Source organism: Aedes albopictus, chromosome 2, assembly GCF_035046485.1.
Source record: "Aedes albopictus strain Foshan chromosome 2, AalbF5, whole genome shotgun sequence".
In the NCBI taxonomy this organism is placed as follows: domain Eukaryota; kingdom Metazoa; phylum Arthropoda; class Insecta; order Diptera; family Culicidae; genus Aedes; species Aedes albopictus.
This window is the reverse complement of record NC_085137.1, coordinates 392906924-392931473: the sequence shown is the minus strand read 5'-3', so window position 1 is coordinate 392931473 and position 24550 is coordinate 392906924. Positions and strand designations below refer to the sequence as shown.

At 40.1% G+C, this 24550-nt stretch overlaps 2 protein-coding genes across 8 annotated transcripts in view; both read left to right on the top strand.

Annotated features, from left to right (window-relative positions):
* LOC115270114 (neurocalcin homolog) overlaps window positions 1-24550 on the top strand; it is a 579846-nt gene that overhangs the window by 199054 nt on the left and 356242 nt on the right. The gene's annotated exons all lie outside the window — the stretch shown is intronic.
* Window positions 1-24550, top strand: part of LOC109400621 (neuronal calcium sensor 2) — a 510430-nt gene that overhangs the window by 177944 nt on the left and 307936 nt on the right. The window contains exon 2 of one of the 5 annotated variants that reach the window (XM_062853211.1): window positions 23242-24036. The exons of the other annotated variants lie outside the window; for them this stretch is intronic. The gene's annotated coding sequence lies outside the window, so the exon portion shown is untranslated. The remainder of the gene's footprint in view (window positions 1-23241; window positions 24037-24550) is intronic. 5 annotated transcript variants of the gene reach the window in all.

Genomic DNA, 24550 nt, shown 5'->3' with positions numbered 1-24550 from the left:
ACGGAAGTTTTTGCACAAACACAAATTAAATAAGGTGACGAAGCAACAGGTTTGTTCTCTTCGTCATGGGTTTTTTTTTGTGGGCCGAATTACCTGAAATTTGGGTATATAACTCAGCTTGGTTGAGAAGGATTTAAGGCCAACTCTGAGACCAACAGGTTTCAAAAAACCTCCCATGACGAAGAGAACAAAACTGCCGAGAATACGTAAGTTCCCCTAAATCATTTATTTTGCACTCCAGGATTTTTCCAAAAAGTTGAAAAAGGGAGAGAATGGGGTAAAACGGAACCGATACACTGTTTTCCAGCAACGTGCGGCGAATGACACCCTACTTATATGAAACTGAAAATATTTTTGTAGTTTGTGTCAAAAAATCAATCGAATCCATCCACTCCGACCTGAGATATTGAATTTATTCGCATTTTATACATATTTTTTCCACTGTGCATTCTCTCAAACGATCTACCATGGATTCATTCCAAAAATTTGCCGGGGTTTGCTGTAAAAATTGCTCCAAAGATTATTTTTTTGAAATCTGAATATCTTTCAAAAAATATTTCTGGGATTTCTCTAGGAATTGCTCCAGAGACTTTTTTCTATAGAAACTGTCCTAAGGGTTTCTTCACAAATTTTTAGAATTTTTCTTTCAGAAGATTTTTCATGGCTTTTATTTTAAAATCGACTAATAATTTCTGCAGAAATATTTCCAGATTTTTTTTTCCAGTGATTTCTTTACAAATTTCCCCAAGGATTACTTTGAAAAAACTTCCGTAAATTTTTCGATATTTTTTCATTGAGTCTTTTATTTATCCTGGAATTAATTTCAAAATTCTTTCACGAGTTCCTGACAAAAATCTTCCAAGGATTATAAAAGAAATTCTTTCAGAAACTCCTTTGGAAACACTTCGCAAAATTACTTAGTAGTTCAGTTGAAAATTCTATCACAAAATCTCCTTCTTTAGAATGTTCTTCAGATTTTTTTTCAAGATCTCCTTAAAAAAATATTGCACATATAGCTTTTAAACATGTTGAATGGATCTCTTTAGGAAAGGAATCTTCATGGATTCCTTTAGAAAAGAATTCTTCAAGAATTTCTTTCAAAGAATCTTGCATAAATTGTTCATCCGCGAATTTCTTCAGGTTTTTTTTTTTCATAGTGATTCCTTCAGATTTTTTCAAAACATTCATCTAGAAACCTTCCATGAACTTCCTCAAAAATATTCCTTGGTTTTTTGTTTGAGATAATGATTCACGGGTTCATTAAAAATCAGAAGTCCTTCAATATTTTCTCAGAACCTTTCTAAAGAATTTTCTCCAAAAATTGTTTTAGAAATTCTACAAGAAATTATTTATTTGCTTCAAGGATTCCTTCAGAAAAGTTTCTGCAGATTCTTTCAGTGTTTCTTATAAGGATTCTTACGGAAAGACTGGAAGACATTCTTGCAGAGTTTCCTTCAGAAATTGACACAGAGATTTCATCAGAAATTCCCCCGGGTTCCTCTGTGCCTTGTGGCTGACAGGCACATGCAAAGTGGTCATTTTCAGAGGAAGCTCTCAGTTTTGTAACGGTGGAAGTGCTCATAGAACATTTCGGAAGGGCGATTTTTGAAAACTCAACTACCCTTCATGAAAATATTGAAAAAAAAACAGTTCTTAATAATTTTTGAACGTCTCAATTTTTCTAATACTTTGTGTACTAGGCATTGTCCCAGTTGGGATGTAATGCCAAGAAGAGGAAACAAAAATGTACTGAATAGTTGCTTTTTTCCAAAGAAAGCAAAAATCGGTGGTGAAACTTTTGAAAACATAACATTAGTCTGATTGTAAAAATGCTGTAGTTTTTTTTAGATATTTTCCGGCGAATTTCTATAGAAATGGTGAACACAAGAATGAATTTGAAGAGTTGGCCGGTCATTTTTTTTTTCAAAGAATGTTAATCGACATTCTGTTACAAACGCAATTTTGAAAAAATGGGCACTTCGTGATCAAGTGATTTGCAAAAGAAACTTCCGATACAGTTTAGAATATTTTGTTCGGATTCATAAAAAGGAAATCCTGGAGAAATTTTAAGAAACATCGAACAAATTTACGAAAAAAAACTAAAAGAATGTTAAGATAGTCTCAGTAAAAACCAATAGTAATGAAAGTATAAAAAAATACTTTTTAGTGAATTTACCAAAACTAAATAAAATTTCCCTCGGTAGTTTTTCTTGAGAATTTGAAAATAACTTTGTGAATTACGTCAGATTTATCTGCACGATTTCGTCAAGACTATGAATTATTAAATGCCCTTTCGGCATTGTCTCCTCCTCATATGATTCCGGATTTTTGAATAAAATTTCGTTAAGATCTCCATTCAAGTCCCGAAAATTTGCATTACATTTGAATCAACTTAAAAAAACATTTCCACCAAATTTTCTTTGAGATTTATCTAAAGATTGTGCTAAATTTCCTTCGAGAGATTTTTTTATTTGTCTGAAATTCATATAGGGTATGTGTGCCATCAGTAATCTCACGCTCCCATATTCATCCTATTCGCAAACAAGCGATTACGGCACCGATTGATTCCGTTCTTTTTGTTTTCATGGGTGCTCACTTCTATCAAAAAATACAAAAATTAGAAACAAAACAAACCGGGCTTCAATCCTTTGTTTTTCGTAGGATGAAAATGGGAGCCACATGCTTAATAAGGGAACCAATACCCTAGATTTTTTTAGAAGCTTTGCCAGCATATTTTTAAAATATTGTCTCTTTTCGGTAAGTCAAATTTTTAGTTCTTTTTAAGTAGTGGATTTCTGACAAAGGAGGGTCACGATGGTGTCTCCCGGCGATTTCAACTGGAGTATTTTAGTTGAATTCCACATTCGGATAAATGATTAAATCCAAAACCTTTCTAGTTATGCTCTAGTGTAGGGTATAGTCAAACCCCAAGCAACACGACTTATTTCAAAGCCAGTACCAGCAACATCAATCCAATTTTTTCACTATTCGCATCAAGGACAACTGAACACAATCCTGCTTCTTATTTAAAACGCAAAAAGCGCATATTCTAAATCGTTATGCAACTTGAGCTAGGGAGAACGATGAAAAAATGTAAAAATATGTCCAGACGCGAACCGTGGACACCAGGAGTATTGACCACTTACCTTACATATTGCACCAGAAGCTCTGTGAGAAATTTGCTGCTCAAAATACCATAAAAGCTACTGAAGTTACGCGTTACTCCATTGCACCTTCATTATCACAAGTTAGAAAACTGTCAAAATGAAAAAAAAAACGCGCAAGTTTTTCGCAACACATTTGGAACTTAATCTAAACAAACAAACAAAAGTAAGATGATTCATGTGTGTTACAAAACACATTTAACCCTCTAATTATCAAACTTTGATTTTGATCTAAATATAATTTTTCGTCATCTAAAATCGAACATGTTTCGGAAAATGATTCTTTTTAATTCTCGATTTTGTGAATTTCGGTTTTTGTTTAATTTTTATTTTGAGACAAAAACATTTTGAGATTTTATGATTATTGTTGAAATATTTTTATTTTTTTCACCGGAATTTTTATTTTCTGTGTAATTTTAGGAAAAATAATTTTTGACTGTACTCGATTCCCTTAAACTATTTTACTATGATAGAATGATTTGGAAAAAAAATATGTAAATTGAAGCGATTCAATACAAAATATACAATGATTTTTGAAAGATGACTAAAACACCAATTTTTCAATGATTTTTAAAAAATGTAAATAAGCTCCATAAGACACCAAAAACCATTTTGAGATATTCAAAATAGTCCATAATATCAGCCAAAAATATTAATAAAAATGATTGACCACGAAACAAAAATTACAAAAATGTTCAAACTATACCCCGTCTAAAGGCGGGGTTGGGTATTAGAGGGTTAATGCAAGCTGACTGTATTATGGAATATGTAAGCTCCGCCGCCACAAATCGATGTCAAACACGATGTTTTTTTGTGATTCATATGAAACAAAGCCGCAACTTAACGATATTCAGAGTTTAAATGCAACTCAACTGTCAAGATGGAAGTTACGTGTGCTCTTATTGTATAACTCTTTTAGACCAAAACATAGAAAGCCAAATTTAGGATAATGTTGCAGGTGCTGCTTGGGTCATATTCAATTTTATCATTATAACAACAAACCAAGCACAAAATATTTTGAAATGTAGAATAACTGAAACAGTTATTATCGAGTTATTGGGAACAAAGTAAGTACAAAATAAGTTATTTCAAAAAGAACAGAATAATTGTAAATTTTGCTCTTACCCGAGCAGGAGAATATAGCTGAAGAATACCTAACTCAGGTATGGAAAACCGAATACCTACATCCTAAATGAGGTATTAAGTAGCCCTGCATAAGAGGTAAAATACCTAAAATAATAACTGGTGTGTATTCTGTGCATAACGCGTATGGTATGGCAATACCTAAACAATAATCGGCGATTTTTTCATATAAAAAGCTATTTTTTCATAATTGAATAATACCTCAATCAGTCCTCAACACCTAACCAAGACCTCGTAGAGGTATTTTATGAATACCTACAAAATACCAAAATAAGTTATTTTCAATACCTGAATAACCGACCAATACCTTGTCTTGGTATGATACCTGACTTTGGTATGATCCAGTTATGTGTCAGTTATTCATTCCTGCTTATATATTAGACCTGTTCACTTTTTTTACCTACCCGTGTCACATAAAATTATCAATCCACATGCAAAAACAAGGCTTCAGTCCAAAAATGAGCCAAATTGATAAAGGTTTAGAGGTGTATCAAATCGATTTTGTGTTTTTTCGAGCATTTCCACGAAAATGTACTTCAATATCCAGAAAATTGCACCAAAAAGGTACCGAAAATGCCGTTAAAATATAGTTAGAACAATGCTCTACAACTTTGCCCAAGACACTACGGTGTTTAAATTGCGTATTTCAAAGTTATTCAACAATTTTCGTTAAAAAATCACGAAAAAATACAATATTTTTACGATTTTTCATGTAAAAGTCATGTAATTTTACATTGTTTTAAGTGACTATTTCTATGAGATATTGCTATGTGTTACGAACATTTCGTCCATACATCATTTTAGTGTAGAAATTCGTTTTCATTGACTAAGGGCCGATTTCTTCACCCGGGCTTAAATTTTAAACCAGGCTTAGCAAAATTTTAAGCCAGGCTTAACTTTTTTTCGATTTCTTCACCTCGGCTTAACCACTAAACCCGGTTTAATAAAGCTACGGTTTACGTTAAGTGTGGCTTATTTTAAGCGGTGCTCTGAGGTGGCTTAGCAGCGCTAAGCCAGGCCCAAGCCGCAAATTGCAGAGTTTGGGTTTCTTCACCTGCTTCATGGACACATTTTTAAAACAGCAGAAAATATTTTTGATGAAACATGTACACTTAGGAAAGATACAATTGTAAAACTTTTGGATACGGATGGAGGCGATCATATAGAAAATGATAATCTACATCCAACATCGGTTTTTGGGACAATCAAGTTTTTACATAAGATTGAAAGTCTTCAAAAAGGCATCGTGTTTGCAAATTTGTCATCCTGATTTGGAAATCGAAAGCACATTTGCATTGAAGTTTCTATTTATTTTAATCCAGTCCTTTCCATAATGTCAGGTCACAATGAACAATGTTATGGTTCAAGAGATATTATTTTTTTAACAAACAAATTACACTCAAAACCAAATTCTTCTAATAACTTTTTATGCACTGATTTCTTACAAAAACTTAGTTCAAATCACGTTTAGTCAATCGAATATTCAACATTTTGACTCATAATTCTAAATATAAAAAGTATTATTCGTGGTGTACATCTAAACATGACTTATTTTGAATACCTAATAGGGTGACGATGGCTATTATCGGCAGGTTTGTTCTCTTTGTCGTGGAAGTTTTTCGTTGGCCAAAATGACTGAAACATTGCCATATCATTCAGCTTAATTTGGAAGGATTTGTGGCCAACTTTGAGTTCAATAGGTTTCAAAAAACCTTTCATGACGACGAAAACAAAACTGCCGAAAATACATAAGTTCCACTACCTTAAAATGACGCAAGCGGATTTTAAATATGTTTTCGCAACTCAGCACTATGAAATTTGATTTATACTTGCCGTATCACAACGGACTAGTTTTTCATACAATACCAAAAAATTGCAATATGATTCATAAGCACGATGGTACTAATAGAAATGATCATATTATAGTGATTTGTTTTTCACTGCAAAAATGTTTTGCAACTCGTTACAGATGAATTCCTGGAGGAATCACAGATAAATTCCTGCAGCAATTCCCGGATCCCTCAAAGAAAGTCCTGAATGAATTCATGAAAGAGCCTCTGAGGATGTTCCTGGAAAAATCTCTTGATGTATTCCTGGATGATCATGTGGAAGAATCTCTGGAGGAATCCCTGGAAAAATCCTGGAGGTATCTCGGAGTAATCCCTGAAGAAATTTCTGGAGAAATCCATGGAGGAAATCCCCGAAAGAAATTCCTGCAAGAACTTCTGGAAAAAATGTGTAGGAATCGCAAATAAATTCCTGGAAGAATTCCCGAAGGGATTTCTTAAACAAATTCAGGAAGAATTCCTGAAGGAACCCCTGGAGGTGTACCTAGAGGAATCCTTGGGCAAATTTCTTGAGGAATTCTGGGAGGAATCTCAGAGGAATTCCAGAAGAAATTCCTGGATGATCTAGTGGAAAATCTCTGAAAGAATCCTTTAAAAAATCCTAAAGGAATTCCTGGAAGAGTTGCTAGAGGAAACTCTGAAGGTATTCTTGAAGGAATCTCTGGTAAAATCTCATAGGAATTCCTGGACAAAAACCTGAAGAAATTCCTCGAGGGATCCTTGGAAGTATTCCTGGATAAATTCCTGGAGGAATCCTCGGAGAAATTCCTGGAGGAACTCTTGTAGGAATCGCAGATAAATACCTAGATGAATTCCCAAAGGGATCTCCTAAAGAAAGTCTTGGAAATATTCCTGCAGGAACCCCTGAAGGTGTTCCTGGAGAAATTCCTAGAGGGATCTCAGAGGAACTACTGGAGAAATCCCTGGATGCATTCCGTGATGCATTGCTGAAGGATCTTGTGGAAGAATCTCTGGGGAAATCCCTGGAAAAAATCCTGGAAAGTTTCTAGAGGAAATCCTGGAGGAACTTGAAGTAATCTCTGGAAAAATCTTAGACGAATACCTGGAGAAAAACATGAAGGAATTCCTCGAGGAATTCTTGGAGAAATTCCTCTAGGAATCCCTGGAATAATTCCTGAGGAATCCCTGGAAAAAAATTCATGCAGGAATTCCTGTGGAATCCCTGGGAAAAAAATTCATGCAGGAATTCCTGTAGGAATCGTAGATAACTTTCTGGAGGAATTCCCGCAGGGACCCCTTAGAGAAAGTCCTTGAAAAATTCCTGAAGGAGCCCCTGGAGGTGTTCCTGGAGGAATCTCAAGGCAAACTCCTGGAGGAATCTTAGAGGAAATTCCTTCAAAATGGTCTAGACTCTGAAGCATCACACGACCAACACACTTTCAAAAAGTCATTTTCGAAATGCAACTTTAACAAGGCGATAATGGAGATTATTTATTCGAAGGCAATTCTGGATATCAAAACATAAAGCAACATTGCAACGCTTTTTTTCTGCAATGTGGCACTCCAACTTTGTACAATGAAAGGCAAATTCGAACACCACATGTTGTGGAACGATCATATGAAGTAGGTACTAAATCGAAGATCTTCGATACTAGCGTTGGGTAAAATATCAACAGTCTAGGTAGTTCATCATTATTAATTTCCCTCTGCATCCGAAAAATTTACCGAGCGATTTCACTTTTCCTGCTCAAATTTCAGCGGATGTTTTGTTGTTGTTACTCCATACTGCATATAACGGGCATTTCAAAATATCTGCGGCTTAAAATGACGTTTCCATTGGAAAGTCACTGGAATGATATGGGAAAATTCGTTAAGCTTGGCTTAGCGTAAGCCATCGCCTTCATTTGCTAAGCCGGTATGAAGAAATGCAAATATTTAAACCTGGCTTAAAAATTCGGCTTAACTTTAAGTGTGGTTTAAGATAGACCAGGCTTACGTCGTTAAGCCGGAGGTGAAGAAATCGGCCCTAATTATCAAAAGTTTGTCACGTTGTGTGTGTGTGTGTGTGTGTGTGTGTGTGATCCAACTAACTCCCACTGTCCGGCAGTGGTATTATGGAAGAAAGTTTTCTGCATTATCATTTTGACGCTATTGCAAAAAGCTTTAGTCCGGGAGTTAGAAGGTGATAGCTCTATTGCAGATTCAGAGACCCATTTCAGAATAGCTGGAGAGACACGTCCATTCAGAAGTCACTTTCACTTACAATAAGCCCCGCGTGTACATTACCGTTGTCATTTGGACAATGATAATGCAAACACACTTCCTGATTCAAAAGAAATCTTTGAAACTGGCGCGTATTTAGTTCATTTTGTTATAGTAAAAGTAATCAGAACATTCTCACCGGAATCCATCCAATCCAAGGTAGCGCTGCCATCACCATGGGAACGTCTTCGTTGTGCAGTCAGGCTTCCTCCTCGTCTCGCCACCGTTGTGCTTGCAGTCAGTCATCATTTGAACACATGTCACTTTAGCTCCCACAAAAATATGAATGTTAAGCCACACGGGATGATTCTGTTATCCCTCGCGAATCACTGATGGCATGGCGGTACTTTCATAGCCACATATGTAAAAAAACACGACAGAAAACTGCAGTCGTAGCGCCTTTACAACAACTTTACTATGGAAAACTACTGGAAGGCGTAGCGCCATTGACCGTTCTACGTGAAAACGCGAAATAGACGGCACATTCCCACACTCTCGAAACAAATTTCAGCACCGTTTCCAAATCCGAACTTCTTTAGCAGCGGCATTCAAACACACACAATTTTTAAACCCCCCCGCTGTCGCACGATTCATTTGAAAATTATTATATTTCTTCAAAATCAATCAATCCATTTCTCACTATCAAAATTCACAAATGACAAGCACTCTTTCACACACGGAAGCTATCCGGATGGCGTAGCACCGGCCAAACCGTCAGCAGAATCACAAAAAACTTGGCGAACGCGAAAAATACGCGACGAGCAAAACAAAACACGTCTGATCGCGGCTACGCCTACTGCGCTCTCATCTTATCAAAAGTTTGTCACGTTGATACTAAAAATTGTACAGAGTTGCCAGCATAAAATAAAACAAAAATTACCCATGATTTAAACGTCATTACACTTCTTTGTCTCATCTGCATCAGTTTAAATTTGTCCTGGAATGGGCTTAATTGCCAGGTCCCGATCATTATTATTTGGGAGATTGCGTGTAAGTCATGGCAGATTCATCATCCTAACTGCTACAAAGAAAGAAAAAAAAAAAGTTTATCATGTATTTGAGCTTGAACCTGGGACCTTCTGATCCTCAGGCTTGAGCCTTACCATCTGCACCATTTCTGATACTTAAATCAAAAATTAGAAATTAGAATACGATGGCATGACGTCTTAATCATGGGTAACTTTGTTTAAATTCGTGCTGGTAACTCTGTGCGATTTTTAGTATCAACGAGACATACTTTTGATAATTAGTCAATGAAAACAAAATCCTACACAAAAACGATGTATGGACGAAATGTTCGTTACACAAAGGAGTAACCGCTAATTAATTTAGTCACTTAAAACAATGTAAAATTACATGACTTTTATATGTAAAATCGTAAAAATATCGTGTTTTTTCGTGATTTTTTAACTAAAATTGTTGAATAACTTTGAAATACGCAATTTAAACACCGTAGTGTCTTCGGCAAAGTTGTAGAGTATTGTCCTAACTATATCCTAACGGTATCTTCGGCATCTTTTCGAAGCAATTTTGTGAATTTCTGAGTAAATTTCTGTGGAAACGGCTAAAAAACACAAAATTGGTTTGATACACCTTTAAATCTTCATCAATTTGGCTCAATTTTGGACTGAAGACTTGGTTTTACATGTGGATTGATAATTTGATGTGTCACGGAGAATCGGAGAAAAAAAGTTTCAACGTGAACAGGTCTATTATATATAATTGAAATGCATTTTGAGTTCATAAATGTTTCGTGCATGTTCTTATAATAACAAAATTAGTTATTATTTACATATTTTCTGGAACAAAGTCTGTTATTACTTATTCCCTACAAATCAATAACAAAATTTGTTCTTCATCAATATTTTTTTTCATGAAAATTTGATCTTGTCATGTTATTCTCTCTGACAAAATAAAAAAAATACAAAATAACTCATCAATAATAAAATAAGTTATGATTGCAAAATATACCATTTTGATGTTATTTTACTTAGGATGCTTAGAACTCACAACTTATTTTGCTATGAAGGCAAATTTTGTTATTATTCAATTAAGTATTCAAGTAATTGTTATTCGACAATAACTTAGAGATAACAAATTTTGCAATGATAACATTTTTGTTCTTAGCGAGTTATTTAGTGCAATTCATAAATAATAAAAGAATGCGTAAGCTCCTCTATTTTAATTAATTAATTCCCAAAATTTGCATGCAAAACTCGATTTTCAACTATAATATAAATTCTGTGTTGATTTTCACTGAAGCTTACCATGCCAATTGGATATTACGATATTGTAACGCTTTGAAATAGCGTAAAGAGGAGGAAATCGAACCCACAACTCCCAATTCGCTTGATGGGGGCGCTTCCATTCCATCAAGCTAGGGAGCCAATTGACTGTCTCCGTCACCTGATGGCGTAGTAGAGCATTTCCATGTGAATCTCATGATCGATTTTTTTGTCGCAAATTTCGCAAAAGCATTTCTAGTTACCAAAAAAGGATAATTTGCAATATGGATTCGGCATTTTGTCTCTAGCCTTACTTTTGAGAGGGGCCTAATCAAAATTCCATTAAAACTGTGCAATAAAACCGTGGAGGATTTTTCTTTTTTCATAATTCTGAATGGATTTATTTGTAAATTTCAAATTTGTTCGGCATTTTGACTCTAGCCATACTTATGAAAAAAGACTAAAAAATGAATTGTAAAATTTCACCATCCATTAATCGTGCTGTTGTATTTTGTACAACACATGAGAATCTCCCGCTATTACTTTGAAATCAACTTTTCTATTAATGCCACACCCAAATGTATTCTGCAAGAAACTTATTTGGAATACTATAAAAACTCTTTTGAATTCAATAACTCCTTATAATGCGGAAAACTCATATTCGCATTATGAAAAAACGCACTATTTATATATAAGATTGGGTAGACAGTTAAATGTGAATTAGTATATTACAAAATATTATGATCTAGGAATATGGTGTCTTTGACAAAGTTACTTGGGATATCAATGGGCTACGCTATGTGACCTGAGAGTAATTCAGATTTCAACCGATAGGTGGCGCTAGTGAGCATGTAAGTGTTTTAATTTCATACATGTAACTCAGAATCCTCAGTACTTAGAAATATGGTGTCTTCGGCAAAATTATTTGGTTAGTCAAACACTTACTGATGGAGATCCATATGGTTTAGGATTCCACATCTAGGTGGCGCTAGTGAGCAGTCTAATTTTATAGCTCAAGATCCTGATTTCTATGAGAGATGGTGTCTTCGGCAAAGCTTTTAAGTAGATCAAACACTAACTAAAGAAGGGCCGTATGGTTTGAAACTCCACATCTGGATGGTGCTAGTGAGCATTTAAATTTTATAAATAATATATCTTAGCATCCTTATTACTTAGAAAGATGGTGTCTTTGGCAAAGTTGTCAAAGACTAACTAATGGTTATCCTATGTTTTGGAACTCCACATCTAGGTGGCGCTAGTAGGCTTTCAATTTTTATAATTAATATATTTCAGGATCCAGAATACACGTAAAGATGATGTGTTCGACACAGTTGTTTGGTAGACAGAGGGGTTACTGTTGATATTCCGTTTGATACGGGACTCTGCTACAAGGCGACGCAAAATATTAATTTTGTAAAACATAGAAACGTAGAATGTTTTTAACAAGCAACAACAATGTATTTCAAAGTCCAATAGGGGATTTTTTTTATTATCGTACAAATTAATAATCAAGACGGTCGACATCTGGACAATTTCTACAAAATGGCAAAAAATTACTCAGGAACGAAAAAAAACACATCTTGAAAATTTCACAGAATATAGCCTATGTAACGGTTTTTTTTTTTGGGTTTCGGAAACAGTAGGCTGTTGGCCTATCCACCGTGGTGGGGATACCAGCTTAGATATAGCTTCCGGTGGAGGAGCATTTCATATTCAGCCGCTGGATGCCAGAACAAACGCTGTTTAAGCCGCACCTCCTTGGTGAATAGACGCTCCAGACGTACCTCCTCAATCTAGCTGAAGTCAGAAGGACAACAGTACCCATGGGCTGCACTACCAGCTAAGCACACAACTCTTAGCTGGCGGTCTTTGTCATTGCTTGACCCGTGGAAGCATGAGGTAGGAACTTGTGAGGACCGGAGTTATGCTGGATGCTCTCCTTTTCGACTCACCATTTTGCATTATTATTATTATTAATATTTATTAAAGACACTTTACCACTTATGTGGCATTCGGGTCTGGACCATTTTGTAGCCCTCGAACATCCCTGAGGATTGTGATGCATTCTGGCGGAAAAACTTGGATTCTCATTCCAAATATTGATTTCATTATCATCATAGTTCATCATGATTTGTTGTGTGATATTCATTTTAGCATAAACCGTTTTACTGTTAAAAAGTTTTTTAAATTGTTTTTTAAAACGTCTTTATGTATTTTAAAGATAGTTATAAATGTGAGCATTGGGATTTGTGAATTGTAGGGAATAACAACAGTATTATATGATAAGAATCGAAATTTACAAATAATGATCACGCCTGAGAAAAAATCGAGAAATCATCAGGCAACCTCACTTAAATAACCATAACACAGAATCCCTAATGTAGCTAATATACGATTCATATAAAGCAGGCATTCCTTCATAAATATAGTAGAACTATAAATATAGACAGTTCCATAAGACCGTGGAAAAGTCACACAAAGAAAAGCTTTTTCTCGGATTAAGATTCGCATAGCAAAACATCTTTCGAGCGTATACCTTTGGGGGCATCCATTTAGTACGTCACGCTTAAAATGGGAATTTTCAACCCCCCCTCCCCCCTTCGTACGGGTTTTTCCTATACTTAACACTTTGCCTGTCACACTTTTCAGAACCCCCCCTCCCCCCTCTAAGCGTGACGTACTTTATGGATGCCCCCTTTTCTCCTGGATCGATTAAGAATCGCTTTTGAATTCCCCACTCAACCAAAGACAGCCCTTCCCCGGTCTTCTAGCACCTCGCATACAACATTGTATCCTCATTTCCATCCACTTTTTGTCGACACGAGCAGGCGGACAAACGAACGGCAATATAGCAAGCAATATGGTTACCTACCCACTGAACAACAAAAAGCACCTTTCTTTATGCCATCTTGCCAGACTTTGGTGGCGCTGGAGCTGGCACTGCGCTGGCTCGCTAAGGCCGTTACGTTGAGTGAGAGTTCCCTCCGGCAAATCTTTGACAACACCAACCAAGCAGCGAACAACGGAGCAGCACAGAAATCCTTGAGGAAGGCATTCTTATTGTGCTGGCGCGGCACCTGATAGAGCCAGCCGACGACTGCAATAAATCTTACATTCAGAACCATGACGGCGACGGTGACAACGAACGACAACGACGACGACATTGCTGAATCTCCGGGTCAGGGGTTTTCAACCTGGTTCATGACGTTCACCCTTTTCGGATGGTTTGTCAAGATGGTTTCGAAGTCACTTGAAAATGGGCTTGATTAACAGCTTGCTGCTGTAGCCAGATTCGGAAGGAACCAATGGATATCTCATTGGCATCCTCCACAATGCATAAGACTGATGGTAGATTTTTTTAACAACAGCGTCGCCTGTTACGTCGGGATGCTGATCAATGATGAGAAAAATATGTTGATGATGCATTCAATCGCCCTCGGGAACCCTTGCGTCTGTGAGTGCAAAGTAACAGACAATAGCAGAAGTTATCTCCTAGAATGTAAAACTTCTTCCACGTAAAGCAACAGTTTCCAATTCCCCATTTGCAGACCACTGCGCTGTACATTGTATCCCTTCTTATGCAAATAGGGCTGCCTGCCAACCTTCGTCTTCGTCTTTGGGAGCTTTTGGGCCCCCCTAAAGGGTGGATGGGTGAATAAAGCTGCACTGACTGCTGCAGCACCACCCAAACCACCACCAGTCAGCCAGCCAGCAGGTGAGTACATTCACGAGCAAGTGAAAAATCCCTTAGCTTTTGAAATGCCGCCTGAGGGTTGCAATGAGAATGTCGTCTTTACCCTGCTTTGGTCTTTGCTTTTCGGAGAAGGTTCCAACCCATCATGGGGTACCTACCCAACCAGGTAGAACCCAAAGCTGGAGCGTAAGCGAAATGACTTTTTTTTTGTGTGTGCCAAAGGATGGATTTCTACGAAATCTTCCACCCTGGTCTGGTTCTCCTCTTACCACCGGACGGTGTTTGAGGAACCTTTTTTGAGAAATGATGTAACACAGATTTATGGAACGGTACCTACATGGAACCCGACGAAATACGGAGGGAGGGATGGCTGACTGGCGAAGTGTTGGGCAATATGTTTGCCCCGTCGCTGGGCGGAGAGTTTTGAAGATTCGATGTGTTTTCAAAGGGAAGATTTCGGAGAAGGTGCAATCTATGATGATCGATGGCCGAAACGTGTGCGGGTCTGCGATTGTTTTACGGCAATTCGAAGATTAAAGGATGGGTTACAATAGCGGAGAATCGATCACGCTACTCCCTTAGGTGAAAATTTGGCAGCAGGTGCAAACGACATGTGTTGTTATTTAGGTTTATGTTCTCATGCCTCTGTTCTTCGCAAAATCAAAATGTCTCTGTGAGAATACTCTATCATTTATTGAGATTTCACTGAGAGAGTAATACGAGTGTGGTTTATCTAAAGATGCCTAATGATACTTGAATAAATCAACAAAAATACGGTGGATAAGTTGTACTTTTGAGGTATCAGGTATCAGTAGGTCGGCTCCAGAGGCACGTTCTCCTCCATTTGGGAAATTTGTGCCATCGCCATGAACACGAGCCTATTCATCATTTACCTGACGGAGAAGGGAAGGGAAAAGGATAGGACAGGGTAAAGGACAGGTAAGGGAATAGGATCGTCATACACGCAAAAGCGTGCCACAATGGGTTCACATAGCGTCCTGAAAAGGATGCTGTAATAACGCATAAGCGTACCACAATGGGTTCAAACAGCGCCCTGAGAAGGGCACTGTAATAACGTATAAAGCATAAAGAGAGCCTATAGCTCTTTACCGCAGCGGGTCAAGAACAACAGAACGTCCTGAAGATTCAGGTTTCTGAAGTGAGTTTCTCTTAATAAGTGTTTCCCGAGTACTCGGAAACGCAATTGCGCAAAAACTGGACAGTTACATATTAAATGATACGAAGTTCCATAATCGGATTCACAGCTATCATTAGGCAAATGAATCAGCTTGTTGAATATTCGCCATGTGATAACTGAGTCGGCAGTGGCCAGTCAATGCTTTGACCAGCATGCTGCAATTCTGTTTTGACAGATTTGTTAGATACTTTGCCACCCCTAGAGATGGCTCAGTACAATACAATTTTGTTTGATGACATGACTCTAAACTTTTCCAGTATTGTTTGTGCTGAGAGGCAGCCCAGGTGTCAATCTGAAGCGTTACCCAACACTTGGATAACGGAATAGCTGGCTCAGGGCCAATGAAGTCATGTGATGCTCCAGTGTGAGCTAACTCATCAGCCAATTCATTTCCAGCGATGGAAAAATGGCCAGGTACCCATACAAGGTGAACAGCGTTTGCTGAATTCAGCTCCTCGATTTGAGTTCGACAAGCGATAACTATCTTCGACCTGGAGTTGGTCGAAGTAAGTGTTTTAATAGCAGCCTGGCTATCTGAACAGAAGTATATTACTTTGCCCATTACGTGCTGCTCAAGTGCTGATTGCACTCCGCACATAAGAGCAAAGATTTCGGCCTGAAAAACGGTGCAGTGTCTACCAAGTGAGTAAGACTGATACAGCCTTAGCTCACGAGAATAAACATCAGCACCTGCTCGACCTTCAAGAAGGGAGCCATCAGTGTAACATACGATGCCGTCTGAAATACTTCTCTCCAGATAACCAGATGTCCACTCTTCCCGGGAAGGGAATTTCGTGGAAAATTTACTATATGGAAAATTACAAGCAGTTGTAAGATCACTTGGAGCAAGGACAACTTTGTCCCAATTCACCAAAAGTGGAAACAACGAGGTGTGTGTTGAACTGCGGTTCACAGGAGTTTTCTCTAGTAAACCGAGTACCCATAGACGGTAAGTGCAAGAAAGTGCTTCTTGTTTAAGATGAATGTGTAGTGGGGCAACGTCAAAGAGAACTTGGAGCGCTGCCGTAGGAGTTGAAGAGAACGCTCCAGACATCGCCATTAAGCACATCCTTTGGAGATGGCCTAATTTTGATTAGACCGTTCTCACTTCGCCCTTTTGACACCACACAAGACATCCATAAGACGAACAACAGTTGTGTAAATCCATTTGATATATTTGGGTTTAAGACCCCAAGTTGTACCAAAGGTTCGCCGGCATTGCCCAAAGGCCATACAAGCTTTCTTGATTCTAAACTCAACATGAGGTGTCCAGGAAAGCTTGGAATCAAGAATGACTCCAACGTACTTTACCTGTTCAGTCACATTGATTTCAGAATTAATTACGGTTTCGCTTTTCCGTGAAAAGAACAATAGATGTTTTACTCGGATTTACCGAAAGGCCATATTGGCGACACCAACCCTCAACTACCTGAAAAGCATTTTGCATCAGGTCGAAAAGGGTGCTGATGCACATACCGACTAACAATGATAGGTAGTCGTCGGCAAAACCATAAGTAGGAAAACCGCTATTATTGGGTTTTCTCAATAGCGTATCTGCTACGAAATTCCACAAAAGTGATAATAAGACACCTCCTTGAAGGCATCCACAAACACTCAATTTCCTAATCGCCGCTTGACGCAATGTCGAGAAGAGATGTCGGTTTTTGAGCATTTGGTGAATCCAATTGGAAATCATTGGAGATATACCATGACCCCGTGCGGCTTCCAATATGGCATCGAAAGGCACATTGTCAAAGGCACCCTAGATATCTAAGAAAACACCCAAGCAGGATTGCTTTTGAGCGAATGCCTTCTCGATATCGTAAACAACTTTGTGTAAAAGAGTCACAGTGGACTTTCCAGATTGGTAAGCATGTTGGTTCACATGAAGAGGCTCATTGGCCAGATGAACATCACGGATGTGATGATCGACAATGCGTTCTAAGCATTTCAGAAGAAAAGAGGTCAAACTGATAGGTCTGAAGCTCTTTGCTTCTTCATACGACGCACGACCCACTTTTGGAATAAACTTTACAGTAATATCCCGCCAGGATTTGGGAATATACCCTGTAGCAAAACTGCAAACAAGTAGTTGTTTCAAAAAATGTTTGGAATGATCAAATCCCTTCTGAAGCAAAATAGGATAAATCCCATCTGCTCCAGGAGATTCGAAAGGAGCAAAGCAATTAAGTGCCCATTCAATCGATTCTAAAGTTATGATACTCCGAGCCGAAGCTAAAGAATCATAACTATAAGAAAAGACATCAGGTTCATCCGAAGATGTAATATCCACACATCCGGGGAAGTGTGTACTGAATAAACATTAAAGTTTGCGAAGTAACATTCACATGTTCAAACAAGATGTAGCGATGGTCAGATAAAGATTCTTCATCTGACACATGCCAATTGGTCAGCTCATGACTAATTCTGCTAGAGCAAAGCGTTATGTCTAACACTTCCTCTCTACCAGATACCATGAAGGTTGGGCGGTTGCCTATGTTAAGTAATCCAAGATCTGTACTACTTAAGTATTCCATCAAACTGGAGCCTCTCAAATTGATGTCTGAGCTGCCCCAGATTATATGGTGAGCATTAGCATCACTACCAACAATTAGCGGAAGGCCTTTTGAAGTGCAGTATGCAATGACTTGCTTGAAAGCATCCGTAGGAGATGGTTCATCATGCGGTAAATAAACCGAACAATAAACGTATTTCCTGTTGAGGTTTCCAACAGATACATTGATTGTGATAGCACATACATCTCTGGTAGTTAGTTCAGAGATGAGTTTAGCAACGATTGCGTTGTTGACAAGCACACATGCTCGAGGCATGACACGTGAGTTTGCCATTTCATTTTTACTGAAAGTAGCAAACACCGGATTCACAAGGTTTCCTAGATAGAAATTCCCCTTACGAAAGTAAGATTCTTGGACTAACGCCACTTGGGCTGTACCATTTTGCATAAGTCTACAAAGATTGATCGTTGCTATTCTTTTGTGCTGAAGATTGATCTGAGCTATCCTAACCGTAGCCACTACCCAAACTAGGCAAGATTAAACTCTTAACAATCTCAGCACACAAAAGAACAGCAACAATAAAGCCAGATCGGTATCGATTTGAGTGCGCCAAAGGCGAGGATGCACAGAATACACTGTGTAAAACGCATAATGCTAAACCATATAGGTGAAAATTTAAACTAATTAATAACATCTTCATAATCCCGCCCTTATTCAGCCTCAAGAATGAGATTGAAGAAGGGCAGCTGATTGTCTCGGAGAAACACCGGTCCACCGCACTATTGCTCCGGTTAGCGCAGTAAAGGCAAAATACTGTGGAGGTTGCCCTGGTACTCCACAGGCTCCGTTTGCGATTAGGTTTTTATAAGAAACCTCTAACCATTCATTCCTAGGCACTGGAACAGGCGGTCCGTAGTGCTATTCTTAGCCAGTTGAACTAACCGCTACCGACACTACACAGCTATCTAGGCTGATCGGGAAAAGAAGTTAATATTAATGATCAACTTCATACGAGCCCGAAAAGCCGCAACTTTTGAGACTCCATGCCTAAGGAAGTCAAGTAAATTTCCTTCACGACAATTTCTGGACTGACCGGGAATCAATCTCGTTACCCTCAGCATGGTCAATAGCTATGGCTATATGGGCCCTAAAAATAATATGTGCATAGCAAAAAAAGCCTAAATAATTCTATGTACAATCGAAATTCCATTCATGAATAAAACACTTTCATCCATTTTCCATTCGATTTCCATTGGACTTGTATGAAATTCCCCGAAAGAGCAGCAATTTTCCTTGGCCCGTACAATTCGTACATCCAACATTACCTTTCGCCTACGCCAAGACCACCACCATCGGGTTCAAAATGGCATTTCCCGGAGCACCATCCATTCCAGGCCGAGTTATTTTTGTGCTTTGATTTCTCAGTCCACCTTCCGCCTCGTCGCCCCAGGAGGGACAACTAAATACCTTTCCTCCCGTTTTTTTTGCGCTCCAACATCCCGTACGGACATAGAATGGATGCTCCCGTATCGATATCCTCGGCGCTGGCGACTTCTTTTGTTCCCGTAAATATCTTATGCTGCCGTTACTCTCGGCTCTTGGCGTCGACGTCGAAAAGCTGATAGGCATCTTTCTACCCTACCTAGACAGCAGGTTGAACTTTCGGGGCCATCGCAACACAGGACGAGGAAGAAGAAAAAAAGCCCATACAGCAGACACATTCCCTGGCAGCTTTGTAAGTAGGTAGGTAAGCAAGTAAAAAGCATTGCATCGGGCAACAAGAGCAACTATACAAGCCGTCCAATGCAATGAACAATAACCAGATTGGCAAAGAAAATGGGTTTCTATTTATGGACTAGCTACGGTTGGTCATGTCGCATCGGGTTGCTTTCCTACAGTAGCAGCAACAACAACAGCAACAAAAGCTTGGCTCGATTCGATCTTCCCGACTCCCGTTGAGTCACAGCGGGAAACATTGTTGGATGGGAGTAAAATGGGCAGAGTGATGTTTAGACAGGAATAGTAAAATAAATAGCTATAATCAAATTAACTGTGTACAGTATTTCACTCAACTTCATTCAAGAGAAAAAAAAAATGCTTTCCAGGATTCTGTGGAGAATCCCTCCAGGATTCTGTGGAGAATCCCTCCAGGATTCTGTGGAGAATCCCTCCAGGATTCCTTGGAGAATCCCTCCAGGATTCCTTGGAGAATCCCTCCAGGATTTTGTGGAGAATCCCTCCAGGATTTTGTGGAGAATCCCTCCAGGATTCTGTGGAGAATCCCTCCAGGATTCTGCAGAGAATCCCTCCAGGATTCTGTAGAGAATCCCTCCAGGATTCTGTAGAGAATCCCTCCAGGATTCTGTAGAGAATCCCTCCAGGATTCTGTAGAGAATCCCTCCAGGATTCTGTGGAGAATCCCTCCAGGATTCTGTGGAGAATCCCTCCAGGATTCTGTGGAGAATCCCTCCAGGATTCTGTGGAGAATCCCTCCAGGATTCTGTAGAGAATCCCTCCAGGATTCTGTAGAGAATCCCTCCAGGATTCTGTAGAGAATCCCTCCAGGATTCTGTAGAGAATCCCTCCAGGATTCTGTGGAGAATCCGTCCAGGATTCTGTGGAGAATCCGTCCAGGATTCTGTGGAGAATCCGTCCAGGATTCTGTGGAGAATCCGTCCAGGATTCTGTGGAGAATCCCTCCAGGATTCTGTGGAGAATCCCTCCAGGATTCTGTGGAGAATCCCTCCAGGATTCTGTGGAGAATCCTTCCAGGATTCTGTGGAGAATCCTTCCAGGATTCTGTGGAGAATCCTTCCAGGATTCTGTGGAGAATCCTTCCAGGATTCTGTGGAGAATCCTTCCAGGATTCTGTGGAGAATCCTTCCAGGATTCTGTGGAGAATCCTTCCAGGATTCTGTGGAGAATCCTTCCAGGATTCTGTGGAGAATCCTTCCAGGATTCTGTGGAGAATCCTTCCAGGATTCTGTGGAGAATCCTTCCAGGATTCTGTGGAGAATCCTTCCAGGATTCTGTGGAGAATCCTTCCAGGATTCTGTGGAGAATCCGTCCAGGATTCTGTGGAGAATCCCTCCAGGATTCTGTGGAGAATCCCTCCAGGATTCTGTGGAGAATCCCTCCAGGATTCTGTGGAGAATCCCTCCAGGATTCTGTGGAGAATCCCTCCAGGATTCTGTGGAGAATCCCTCCAGGATTCTGTGGAGAATCCCTCCAGGATTCTGTGGAGAATCCCTCCAGGATTCTGTGGAGAATCCCTCCAGGATTCTGTGGAGAATCCCTCCAGGATTCTGTGGAGAATCCCTCCAGGATTCTGTGGAGAATCCCTCCAGGATTCTGTGGAGAATCCCTCCAGGATTCTGTGGAGAATCCCTCCAGGATTCTGTGGAGAATCCCTCCAGGATTCTGTGGAGAATCCCTCCAGGATTCTGTGGAGAATCCCTCCAGGATTCTGTGGAGAATCCCTCCAGGATTCTGTGGAGAATCCCTCCAGGATTCGGTGGAGAATCCCTCCAGGATTCTGTGGAGAATCCTTCCAGGATTCTGTGGAGAATCCCTCCAGGATTCTGTTTAGAATCCCTCCAGGATTCTGTGGAGAATCCCTCCAGGATTCTGTGGAGAATCCCTCCAGGATTCTGTGGAGAATCCCTCCAGGATTCTGTGGAGAATCCCTCCAGGATTCTGGGAAGAATCCTTCCAGGATTCTGGGGAGAATCCTTCCAGGATTCTGGGGGAAACCCTCCAGGATTCTGGGGAGAATCCCTCCACGATTCTGGGGAGAATCCTTCAAGGATTCTGGGGAGAATCCGTCCAGGATTCTGTGGAGAATCCCTCCAGGCTTCTGTGGAGAATCCCTCCAGGATCTGGAGAGAATCCCTCCAGGATTCTAGGGAGAATCCTTCCAGGATTCCGAGGAGAATCCTTCCAGGATTCCGAGGAGAATCCTTCCAGGATTCCGAGGAGAATCCTTCCAGGATTCCGAGGAGAATCCTTCCAGGATTCCGAGGAGAATCCTTCCAGGATTCCGAGGAGAATCCTTCCAGGATTCCGAGGAGAATCCTTCCAGGATTCCGAGGAGAATCCTTCCAGGATTCCGAGGAGAATCCTTCCAGGATTCCGAGGAGAATCCTTCCAGGATTCCGAGGAGAATCCTTCCAGGATTCCGAGGAGAATCCTTCCAGGATTCCGAGGAGAATCCTGCCAGGATTCCGAGGAGAATCCTGCCAGGATTCCGAGGAGAATCCTGCCAGGATTCCGAGGAGAATCCTGCCAGGATTCCGAGGAGAATCCTGCCAGGATTCCGAGGAGAATCCTGCCAGGATTCCGAGGAGAATCCTGCCAGGATTCCGAGGAGAATCCTGCCAGGATTCCGAGGAGAATCCTGCCAGGATTCCGAGGAGAATCCTGCCAGGATTCCGAGGAGAATCCTGCCAGGATTCCGAGGAGAATCCTGCCAGGATTCCGAGGAGAATCCTGCCAGGATTCCGAGGAGAATCCTGCCAGGATTCCGAGGAGAATCCTGCCAGGATTCCGAGGAGAATCCTGCCAGGATTCCGAGGAGAATCCTGCCAGGATTCCGAGGAGAATCCTGCCAGGATTCCGAGGAGAATCCTGCCAGGATTCCGAGGAGAATCCTGCCAGGATTCCGAGGAGAATCCTGCCAGGATTCCAAGGAGAATCCTGCTTGGATTTTGGGTTGAATTATTCCAGCGTTTTGGGTTGAATTCTTCCACGATTTTGGGTTGAATGCTTCCAGGATTTTATTGAGAATCCGTTCAGGATTATGTGGAGAATCCTTGCAGGAATATGATCCTTCCAGAATTCTGTGAAAAACTTTTCGATGATTCTGTGGAGAATTGTTTCAGAAAATTTAATTTGAAAATTGGGTAAAAGTAACCCATTTTACATGTTTGCATATCTAGTTGCTTGGATTAATTGCCGTAGGGCGTTGACGATTTAAAAATCAGTACATGTTCCTGATCACAATAATCTGTTTTCCCCTGCTTTGCTTACCTTACCCCAAACCCCTACCCAAACAGGTCACCGGTAAACTCCCGATTGCCGTGCATAGCTTCGACTTGATCCACACATACACACATCCAACTAAATAACCATACGCGCGTGTGACGTGGGTAGGAATCAGTAGCCCCGGTGCGCGGTGCTGCCATTGTGCATTTGTAGCCCCATCGACATATTGGTTGTTTCCTCTTCTGCAGGCATCCTTCATCAGCGGTAGCCGGTAGCCAGCAACCAGCGAGCAGTTTGCCAATTCCCCAGTGACCGGGCGGAAGCGCAGAAAGGTGGAAAATTAATCAATCAAGTGGTTCTCCTCGGAAGTTGGTGGTGTGTTCCTCGATACCTACCTACCTAGCTACCATTCGGTGGTGGTATGGTGGTTTTGTGCTGAGCACTAGTATAGTAGTGGTAACCGTCAGCAGTGTTAAGTGTGACGTGAGTGTATCGATGCCGAGATACCTGCTGCATCCGTCGAATCGATTCGAGCTTGCAACTGCAATTGCAACATAGTGTCTAAATTCTCGGGGGAAGAAGTGCCATAACAACTGGCGCGGTAAAAGTAGTGTTCAAAGAGCAGCGGTGGCGTCGAGAGAAGTAAGAATTAAAGCAAAGAAAGAAGTGTTCATAAATCTTGCAGAATAGCAAATAAAAAGTGTGCAGATACATACACTCGGAACTGCCACTGCCTTCTGCACCGCAGTACTGGAGAACCTCCGTGTGGAGTGAGGCAGGAAGGCGATACTTGACAGCCGTGTGTAGTAGCGATCCCGGTCGGTGCAGTACCTAGTCAACCAACGTAGTGGCACGTGGAACAGAGAATCAACATCGTTGCAGCAAAGTTGTGTAGTGCCAGTGTGAGTGGTTGTGCAAATTGAAGAAACTGCCAAGTGTAGGAGTAGCCGAGTTCGAGAGAGAGAGAGAGAAAACGAGAGAAACCAGTAGCAGTTCCGTCGTATTCGCTTCGGAAGTCAAGTGGCAGACGGTTTAAATTTTCGGTAAATATGCACGATAGCAATAGTTGTTGTTGGGTTCTGTTTGTTTATTGCTTTAGAAGGAAATTGGCGTATTGAATAATTGGGTCAGTTGGAAGTCATTAGTTGAGAGCGAATAGAGTTTTGCAACTGCATGCTGGAGACTTTCCATAGGAGCTTTATTTCTATGAATTGACAAGAAAAAATACCGTCATTAGGCTAAGAACTACAAAACGTTTCAGTAAATTAAAACAAGCATACCTGGATTTTTGGATTAATCTCCGTTGGATTCAAGATAAAACAACATACATACTTTCATTATTCTGAGAAAAAACCTTTCCTGTTATTATTCTCACAGGATTGAGAAACATTACCAGAATTTCAGAGAAAATTCTTCTAATATTTTGGAATGAATCCTTGCAAGAACGGGAAAAAATCCTTCCAGGACTGTGATAAGGCATGCTTCCAGGTCTGAAAGAAATATATTTTTTTCATTTTCTGGCAGGATTGTGGGAAGTATCCTTTTCGGACTGTGCGA